At 41.6% G+C, this 11,030-nt stretch overlaps 1 protein-coding gene across 1 annotated transcript in view; it reads left to right on the plus strand.

The window, feature by feature from the left end:
- The window catches only part of LOC307016330 (phosphoinositide 3-kinase regulatory subunit 6-like), a 492,324-nt gene that overhangs the window by 236,017 nt on the left and 245,277 nt on the right, over positions 1-11,030 (plus strand). The window lies entirely within an intron of this gene.

Here is an 11,030-nt window from a genome sequence, read left to right on the forward strand (position 1 = left end):
GTCGTCGTATTTTCGTCAATGTTACCTGCCTCTCTGTGAGTGTGTTCCCTGCCTGTCTGTGAGTTTGTTCCCTGCCTGTCTGTGAGTTTGTTCCCTGCCTCTCTGTGAGTGTGTTCCCTGCCTCTCTGTGAGTGTGTTCCCTGCCTGTCTGTGAGTTTGTTCCCTGCCTGTCTGTGAGTTTGTTCCCTGCCTCTCTGTGAGTGTGTTCCCTGCCTCTCTGTGAGTGTGTTCCCTGCCTGTCTGTGAGTTTGTTCCCTGCCTGTCTGTGAGTTTGTTCCCTGCCTGTCAGTGAGTGTGTTCCCTGCCTCTCTGTGAGTGTGTTCCCTGCCTGTCTGTGAGTTTGTTCCCTGCCTCTCTGTGAGTTTGTTCCCTGCCTGTCAGTGAGTTTGTTCCCTGCCTCTCTGTGAGTGTGTTCCCTGCCTCTCTGTGAGTGTGTTCCCTGCCTCTCTGTGAGTGTGTTCCCTGCCTCTCTGTGAGTGTGTTCCCTACCTGTCTGTGAGTTTGTTCCCTGCCTCTCTGTGAGTGTGTTCCCTGCCTCTCTGTGAGTGTGTTCCCTGCCTCTCTGTGAGTGTGTTCCCTGCCTGTCTGTGAGTGTGTTCCCTACCTGTCTGTGAGTTTGTTCCCTGCCTCTCTGTGAGTGTGTTCCCTGCCTCTCTGTGAGTGTGTTCCCTGCCTCTCTGTGAGTGTGTTCCCTGCCTCTCTGTGAGTGTGTTCCCTGCCTCTCTGTGAGTGTGTTCCCTGCCTGTCTGTGAGTTTGTTCCCTGCCTATCTGTGAGTGTGTTCCCTGCCTCTCTGTGAGTTTGTTCCCTGCCTCTCTGTGAGTGTGTTCCCTGCCTCTCTGTGAGTGTGTTCCCAGCCTGTCTGTGAGTGTGTTCCCTGCCTCTCTGTGAGTGTGTTCCCTGCCTCTCTGTGAGTTTGTTCCCTGCCTGTCTGTGAGTGTGTTCCCTACCTGTCTGTGTGTTTGTTCTTGTTCCTTGTTTCACCCGATTAGTGTTTCTTTGTTTTTCTTTGTTTGTAATCAGCTTTTTGAATAAAGCTCAGCTTTTGTTATTACTTCTTGGTTCCCTTTTTCACTGCGTTTGGGTCTGCCAACCACAGTCACCAAAAGTCAATTGCCAACCACCATCAGCAACAGCAATTTCCAACTGCGAACCGCCAATCGTCCACTGTGCCAACAACTATTGCCAATGGCCAACCGCCAACTCCCCCCCACCTGCCATTTCTGACTGCTGCTTATCCCTCAGGAAACACCTCTGTTTACATGAATACATATGAATACATAATGTCCATTACAAATGCTGCGGTGGAAGAAGTACACACAACCTTTATTAAAGTAATACTACTAATACCACACTGTGAAAACAGAAAAGTTTATGAATAATTATACAAAGAAAAATGCTACCTGTCAGTGTTTTACTATTATGTTTGTGTTGGATGAGCATTTTTCATTTGACTGCTGTACATGTGTAAGGCTGTTTTCAGCTTCCGTTTTTTGCAATGGATCCATGATGCCTTGATTGAAAATGTTGATTTGATAACGAGGAACACTTTCTCAAAACCAGAGGTGGAAGAAGTACTCAGATCTTGTACTTGAGTAAAAGTAGAAGTACTCAGATCTGGTACTTGAGTAAAAGTAGAAGTACTCAGATCTTGTACTTGAGTAAAAGTAGAAGTACTCAGGTCTTGTTCTTGAGTAAAAGTAGAAGTACTCAGGTCTGGTACTTGAGTAAAAGTAGAAGTACTCAGATCTTGAGTAAAAGTAGAAGTACTCAGATCTTGTACTTGAGTAAAAGTAGAAGTACTCAGATCTTGTACTTGAGTAAAAGTAGAAGTACTCAGATCTTGTACTTGAGTAAAAGTAGAAGTACTCAGATCTTGTACTTGAGTAAGAGTAGAAGTACTCAGATCTTGTACTTCAGTAAAAGTAGAAGTACTCTGATCTTGTACTTGAGTAAAAGTAGAAGTACTCAGATCTTGTTCTTGAGTAAAAGTAGAAGTACTCAGATCTTGTTCTTGATTAAAAGTAGAAGTACCAGAGTGTAGGAATACTCTGTTACAGTAAAAGTCCTGCATTCAAAAATGTTCCTCAAGTAAAACCAGAAAAGTATTCTCATCAAAATCTAGTGAAAGTAGCGACAGTAAAAGTAGTCATTGTGCAGATTGATCCATTTCAGAATAATATATGTGATATGTTTTATAATGATTGATCATGAAAGTGTTCTCAAAGCTGGTAAAGGTGCAGCTAGTTTGAATGACTTTGTATACTGCAGGGTAGCTGGTGGATTTACTCCAGGTGGAACTAAAGTCTGATTCAACACTTGATTATATTTCACATCATTCATCCACATCTGTAAAGTAACTAAAGGTGTTAAATACATGGAGTGGAGTAGAAGTACACCGTCTACCTCTGAGCTGTAGTGGAGTAGAAAGCAACAAATGGAAATACTCAAGTAAAGTACAAGTACCTCGACATTGGTATTGAAACACAGTTCTTGAGTAAATGCGATTCTACTGACCTTTAAAGTACATTTTTATGCCAAGCGGTATATTCTGTGACATTTCAAGGCATGTGAGTAATTGTTTAGTCATTCAGTCCAACATTTGTCTAAAAGGGTAAAAAGGAACATAACTGGCCCCTTGTGTCTGCTGATGGTAAATTGCTCTGGGTAAACAATTAAATTAATCGTTACTGTACCTCTTTAAATGTTTTAAAGTCCAATATGTTATTTCTCCACCTTGCACAGTGGCACTAATCACTGCAAACCTCCGCATAACATTTGTTTATATGATACATATTGTTCATAAATAGCTTTCAAACAACAGGTAATTGGTCTCTAATGTTGCATTCAGTATATTTGTGCTCCATAATTACCGTGCATGTCATTATGCCTATTATTCAGTCTGTGGCCCAGATTTAGCCCCGGCACTAATAGACACATCCTTTGTGCCAATCATAGAATCCATCTCATTCACATTCAAATGTATTCGCTCATCATTATTCACAATGTTGTATTTTATGTATGTTATGTCATTTTCTTTACACAGACTTTTCCTGGGACACTGCATGCATATTTAACAGTTGAGAAATGTCAAAATATGTGTTATTCAGCGGCTGCAACACCATTAAAGCGTGCACAAAGAGCTCGAGGCATTAATCAGGCTGCATGTACATACTGCTGCTTACACTCGATGTGACTCGTGCTCAATTTGAACAATTTCTCTGACTAAGTGACGACAGATTGCAAAGTCTCACTGAAGCGAGGACAAAAGGTCGCGTTGGGAAATCTGTATCGAAGCCAATCCCATCAGTTTCTGTTTCGTGATGCTGTGAAGTGTCTGTGTGTATCTCAATATCCATCGTGATGCAGCTTCTCCACGAGATCAAGACATCTAATGTGAAAGGTCAAATTCAGTTCGCTCTTATTGCTGTATTTTCACTGTATCATTGACTTTATTGGATGTTTTCAAATGTACGAATTAAAAGGAAAACTTCTGCAAGAGAAAACTGCCCATAAAGTTTTGAACTCATTAAAATGTGTCAGTCGATCCCCTGCGGTTGCATATCAGGGTAAGAACATTTGAACCAGAAATATCCACATGAGCATTTCTCCAGAGTCAAAGCGGGGGGGAATCAGCCGAGCTTCTCAGTGGGAAGGCTCAGCATCACCGCTTATCTAAAGGTCAGATGGCGGGAAATTAACGCATCACCCTTTATCTTGAGAAGAACAGCGGTGTGGAATAAAAGACAGGATTACACGGCATGAACATTTTAAATCTGTAACAATCCCGACTGAGAGATTATCTTTGAATCTCATATGTGTCACAAATCTGCATGACGTCTCTAATTACATGGATGCTTATCTGTCCCTTTGTCTCTGCCTGAACCAAAGCCACATTATCCTCTTTTTCTATTGTAAGTTGGCAATAATAATGCTTTATTTATATAGCAATTTTCATACAACATCAGCAGGAGAGGACTCTTTAAAGTATTTATTTATTTAGTATCTCTACTTTAAAGAGTCCTCTCCTGCTGATGTTCAGGTGTATATCAGTATGTAGTGTCTCTACTTTAAAGAGTCCTCTCCTGCTGATGTTCAGGTGTATATCAGTATGTAGTGTCTCTACTTTAAAGAGTCCTCTCCTGCTGATGTTCAGGTGTATATCAGTATGTAGTGTCTCTACTTTAAAGAGTCCTCTCCTGCTGATGTTCAGCTGTATATCAGTATGTAGTGTCTCTACTTTAAAGAGTCCTCTCCTGCTGATGTTCAGCTGTAGTGTCTCTACTTTAAAGAGTCCTCTCCTGCTGATGTTCAGGTGTATATCAGTATGTAGTGTCTCTACTTTAAAGAGTCCTCTCCTGCTGATGTTCATGTGTATATCAGTATCTAGTGTCTCTACTTTAAAGAGTCCTCTCCTGCTGATGTTCAGGTGTATATCAGTATGTAGTGTCTCTACTTTAAAGAGTCCTCTCCTGCTGATGTTCAGGTGTATATCAGTATGTAGTGTCTCTACTTTAAAGAGTCCTCTCCTGCTGATGTTCAGGTGTATATCAGTATGTAGTGTCTCTACTTTAAAGAGTCCTCTCCTGCTGATGTTCAGGTGTATATCAGTATGTAGTGTCTCTACGGAGACATGTCTCCATGCTTTAATGTTCAAAAAGCTCTTTATTTTTCTCTGTGCTGCAGCACCTCTTTTCACCCTCTGTCTGAAACCAGAGCCCAGTCTGCTCTGATTGGTTAGCTGGCCGGCTCTGTTGTGATTGGTCAACAGCTTAGAGATGTCCCGATCCTTATCACGTACAATGTGTTGGAGCGCTACCCAATAGGAGAGGGAGTGTCCCATATGGATGTCAATATGTTCAGGAAGTAAACAAAGGAGTCCAATGGAGGGGTTCCAGGCAGGGCGTGTGTGAGAGACACTCTCTCACTAACTTGAGATTTGAGCCTTTTACAGACATGCACAGAAACATACTTAACACACTACAGGGAACGGAAAACCCCCAAAAGCACAATAGGGCCCCTTTAATAATTCCCCTCGAGCAACACACACTTCAGGAAATAGGAAGCAATTCCAGTAAAGAAAGTTCACTCGGAAAACTTCTGGGAAAATATCCAGCATTTCGGACAGGTACCAGATACAAAGAAGAGTCTCTGGCTGTTCTTAGACTCAGACTTCAAAGCCCTATTTCGTTGTAAGGGTGTGAACTCTATAGAGCAGCAAGTCATGTTACATCATTGAGCCGGCTTTTATTTTTCCAAGTTCAAAAGATATATAAAAGTGTATGAGATAGAAAAAAGGCCCAAGGCACTGGTGTGCTCCTGGTTTGATTGCTGATCAGAGCGGCTGTTTGAAGTGATGGTTAATAATTCACGTTGAAAAGTCAATCAAAAAACAAAGACAAAGATACAAAGATTAAAGAAAACACAAAGGCAAGGAGAACAAGACACAAAACAAAAGAAGAGATCAAAACATTCCACAAACAGACCAAGACGTCAACACAGAGAAACAAAACAATACTAAACACAATGTGCAAAACGACCACAGAGATACTAAAGGCCTTTCTCATTTCTCTAATTTCCCCTCCTCGACTCCTCGACTCCTTGGTTCTCCGGTAGTGACCTTGGCCCTTTCTCATTTCTCCAACTCCCCTCCTCGACTCCCCTCCTCGACTCCTATCCTCGAGACTTAGTCCCGCCCACAGGAGATGGGAGTTGAGGAGCCGAGGAGGGGAGCCGAGGAGAGAGGAGGGGAAGCAGCAGGCGGTTAGAGAAATGAGAACTCCTCTCCTCTGAGCGGTCATTTTAAAGAGACGTCTATCAATGATGACAGGAGGCACAGCAGCCCTCTGTCTGATGGACAGATGTGTTCATGACCACTTAGATATTTACTTTAATTCATTCACAGTGCGGTATAATGAGACAATAACAGGCTACAGATGCGGACACACATATATATTTATATAAATATATACAATTTCAGAATCAAACAAGTATGAGAGCGCTCTCATAATAACGTAACACAATCAGAGACTGGATATATCTGCACACACATATATATATATATATATATGTGTGTGTGTGTGTGTGTGTGTGTGTGTGTGTGTGTGTGTGTGTGTGTGTGTATGTGTGTGTGTGTGTGTGTGTGTGTGTGTGTGTGTGTAGCCTGTTATTGTCTCATTATACCGCACTCTGAATGAATTAAAGTAAATATATAAGTGGTCATGAACACATCTGTCCATCAGACAGAGGGCTGCTGTGCCTCCTGTCATCATTAATGGACGTCTCTTTAAAATGACCGCTCAGAGGAGAGGAGTTCAATTTCTCTAACCGCCTGCTGCTTCCCCTCCTTCCTCCTCTCCTCGGTTCCTCCGCTCGCATCTCCTGTGGGCGGGACTAGGATAGGAGTCGAGAAGGGGAGTCGAGGATAGGAGTCGAGGAGGGGACATTTAAGAATTGAGAAGCCTCTCATGTCACGCTAAACAACCATAAAGTGATGCAAAAAACCCACAAAGACACAAAACAACCGCAAAATGGCAATAAACAACCATAGATGGATATAAAAAAAAAACAATTCATCAAAACGATATAAAAGCCTTGTTGTGGTTTTTGTTTGTGTTGTTGCCTCTTTATGATCTTCTCCCACACAGTTCCCATTGATAATCCGTACATGGAATTATAATGATCTCAGCGGGTTTGAAAGGGCCCGACACACTCTCGTCTTTAAAGATGAACTGTGGAGAAAAGATGAAAACACGACTTTGTTTTGACGGAAACGAAGATGAAGGATACATAATCTCACACTGGTTATGACTTATATTGGATTTTGAGTAAAACATTTCCAAACCCAGTGCTTCTCTCCCGTGGCGGTTGGTTCGGATATGATGAAACAAACAAACTGTGGCTTTTATCACAACCCAAAGACAGAAAAGTGTCCCTACTGTGATGAACATTTATCATTTCAGTGCACATTTGGGAGGACTTCGCTCTTTTTACTCATGTGATTTCCGCAATGAAGCATCCAGAATATGATTCTCTTTTTTAGTGCAATGCGTTTCATTTCTCCTCAGCTCCTACGCAGTTGTGTCTGAGAGCAGAAAGCTTGTTCCTCTATACTTGCTTTGAGAAACCGTCTCTGCAATAAATATATGTTAAAATTATGCCTATTGTCTATAAATGAAGACTATTGTTATAGATAAATAGATAGATAGATGGATAGATGGGGTTATTAAGCCTACATTATTTTGTGTGACTGGACCTGCAGTTCCTCCCTGACCTCTCTCTCTCTCTCTCTCTCTCTCTCTGCCTGTCCTGCCTCTTCCTTACCAAAGCTGAGCTTCGACTGGTGTAGTCTTTTCATTATATCTGAGTCAGTGTAAAATAAAACAATACAATATTATATCTTCAATGTTTTACTCAAATTGAAATGAAAGAAAAACATTACAACGTTTGTTAAAAGGTAATCCTTCTGACATTGGATGGATGTAATTAACTTTAGCTCTCTAGCTAGTTTATTCACGCAATTTAAACCAAAGTTTAGCTGCAATATAAGTTAGTGTGCATGTTGTCGGACGTCCACTGACTAACGTAGAGCGTTCACACAGGATCTGCTGGTCCTATGATGTCCTGAGTAACAGAAACGCAAGCAGCCCGCTGGACTCACATCTCTAGATACCTCATCACTCCTCCGCTGCAACGATACAAGCCCGAGCTGCGGTGGTTTGTTGATACCGTTGATATGTTCTTCTGTTTGCTTGAATCGAGGCCGTGTAGTTATGCAGCGCCCCCATGGTCAGTAAATGGAAGTACTACAAAGAACCCCGTTTATAGCAGTTATTTCACAAGTTTTGTTATATATACAGTCAGCTCGGAAAATATTACCGAGGTCCGGACCTCGTTGACCTCAATGGTAGATACGGCCATGATGTGGGTGTTTTGAGTGAGATGCGGCAGCCTGTCAGTTTACTCTTGCTAGGTTAGTTTTGCTATTATCATTTATATTTATCTGCAACAATGGATATCAGGAAGTGGTTCATGAAAGGAATATGGCAACTCAGCGCCAGATGCAGGCACATTAGAAGAAATCAGTTACGTTACCAACGAGCTAGCAAGCCAGCCAGGGACAAGGGAGGCTGGCAATCAATTATATTTTGAAGAGAAATTGACTCTCAAGCCAGCTCTCTCACAAACTCCGGCTCTGTGCGCAAGCAGACCGCTGCACACGCTATCTGCCCGGATCAAATGCTTCGGGGTTCCCTGGAACACTGGGGACACATATTCATGTAGGATAAAAGACGTACAAAAGTGCATTTTGCATGATAGGTCACCCCTTATTTTTCAGTCTTCTATTCAATAAGAAGAGTTGTTTTTATACATTTTATTTAATGTATTTCTACATTAGTTCCATTTTTTTTTGCAGGTGAATTAGGAAGAGAAATGAAAAGGGGAAATATATTTCTGTAATAAATCCATAAATAAAGACATAAAAAATGACATACATTTAATAATACATACATAAAGATGCATATAAAATAAATGAAATTAATATAGTGAAATACGTGAAAGCCATTAAACAAATCAGTTAGACGTTTCTCTGTGTGATTTATTATAGAAGCAATACATACAAAACCGGCACAATTATCCCTTAAACAAAAAAGCAATCATTTCATGTCATTGTGGGGGGTGCCTTCATGATGACATAGATAAAGGAGGGGCTCTTATATGAAACACAACCCCCTTCCCTTTCAAATGTTTGTAATAACACCCGTTGGTGATGGTGAGCACAGCGGCAAAGGCCTCCGGATATTAAAATAGCCATCACCCTTACACCAATCTGAATGTGAGCAAGAACTGCAATCACCCTCTCTGTAATGACTTGGTCCGGAGGCTTGGACCCGTCTCCAGGCCTCACACGAACACCTTCATGCTGACTTTATTCAGGAGTGTGGAGCTGACTCTCTTTCCTATTATTTTTCACAGCAGTTTTATATCAGCTTGTGTGAGGCTTGATTTCATTTCAGACAATCAGCACCTTCACTCGTCTTTGTTCCAGCAACAGGTGTTGGAGAATAATGAAGAACATCTTTTAATATGTCTCAAATCCCATGTTAAGTGTTAAGTTAAGTGTTAACTGTTAAGGAATATCTTTACATTTGGAAGCTTCTTTAATTTTTTAGGTTAAAAAAACACAAAACAGAGGGATATTTCACATGATTAAATTAGGCAATTTATAGCCCGACCACTCTTGGTGGTAAATCGGTAGCCAGTTAGCTTAGCGTAGAATAATGATTAGAAATATACAACCCAGTCTCACAGCATTTCGTGTTATAGTCACAACATTTATTTAATCTATTGATTCGTGTTCACCAACACGATTTTCGCATTTTTTTCATGTCACACCAGAGGTTGCGCTAGACTTTTTCGCTGCCCCTCAAAATGACGTGAACTGTTAGCGCCGTGTCATGCATGCCCACTGCACCTCACAGACATTTCAATGATCTGTTCGGCAAAGTTAGGTTTGGAAACTATATCATTTCCATTTGGGAGGGCATGCATAATAACACGGCATAACACCGGAGCCCTGCTGCGGGGAAACTTTGGGCTGTTCTGAGTTTGTTCTAATCTGTCAAAATGACGGACGGCTTTCAAATTTTTCCGTCATTGTTAAAAAAAAAACGTCATAGACGGAAGATATTCGGATAACGCGATCTCGGTGTCACAAAAAGCAATGTATTTCTATTGGTAGTATGTTTCGTGCCTGCCCTGCAACACGTCTTTTTGTCTCGTCGGTGTCTTGGAATACCAGAAGCTGTGTGGTTCATAAAAACATTTTCTTACTCAATATCTCACCCTAAGCCTAACCCTATCCCTTTTATTTTAAATTGTATAATGTCGGAGCTTTTTTGCCGTCAGCGAGGAAAAGAAATCTCAGAGCCTCAGAATACTAAAAGCTGTCCAATTTTTTTCCTTCTAATTTGTTATTATTTGGTGCAGGCACGAAACATAGCCTAGATAGAAATACATTGCTTCTAAAATCGTTCTGTGTCAGAATTCTGAAATCTGAATTTTTTTTAATCTGTTTTTCCTTTTAATTTGTTATTATTTACATTGCTTTTAAAATCGTTCTGTGTGACACGAAACAAATGGCGAAATCGTGTTGGTGAACACGAATCAATAGATTAATCAATAGATTAATTTCGTGACTATAACACGAAATGCCGTGAGACTGTGTTGAAATATAGGGGAACAGCTAGCCTAACCTAGCTCTGTCAAAAGGTAACATGTATACCTCATACCGGCCAACCCTACCGATTTGGGCGGTAGTCTACCGCTTTCAGGCCCGGACTGGCCATCGGGAGGACCGGGAGGTTTCCCGATGGCCTGGCCTGTTAAGCGGCCTGCTGGCCTGAGGATTCTTTTTTTTATGTATGTATTGTGAACGCAACGCTGCGCAAATGTGGGTCTGACTCTGCCTCACAGAGGGTGACTGGCTGTCTACATGATGTGGCCTGCCGACATGGCCACTTTCATACAGATCATACTAATGCCCTCGATTGGTCTCTGTGTCATTCAAGCTCGGGTGGGTGTGTGTGTGTGTGTGTGGCATGAGCGAGAGAGAGAGAGCGCGCACCGGTTACGTCTATTGTTGCTGTTAGCATCTGGTGCTAGCTAGCTGCGCTAACGGATATAAGGAGCTGTTTCAACAACAAGGTGGAGGAGAGTCCTCTCCTGTCAGACTGAGAGACTGATAACTAAAGCTCAGGCGAGGTAAAGGACTCTCTGAGTGTTTAGATAGTTAACTTAGTCTAAGTTATCTCTGTGGGTCTCAAACGGTTTGGTCACCATTTACGTAAACATATATTTCCATTTGAGGGGGGAGTGAGATTATTGAAATATGCATGAATAATTCAAAACAAATGTTGACAAGGTGAAAAAAGGTAAGATAAACTTTTAAAACTTGTTGAGAGCTAAAACTAGTCTTTGCTGCTGCCTCAAAGAGGAGCAGGGGGGAGAGGAGGGAGACAGGTGAGGCTG

Source organism: Notothenia rossii, assembly GCF_949606895.1.
Source record: "Notothenia rossii genome assembly, chromosome: 8".
Lineage (NCBI taxonomy): Eukaryota > Metazoa > Chordata > Actinopteri > Perciformes > Nototheniidae > Notothenia > Notothenia rossii.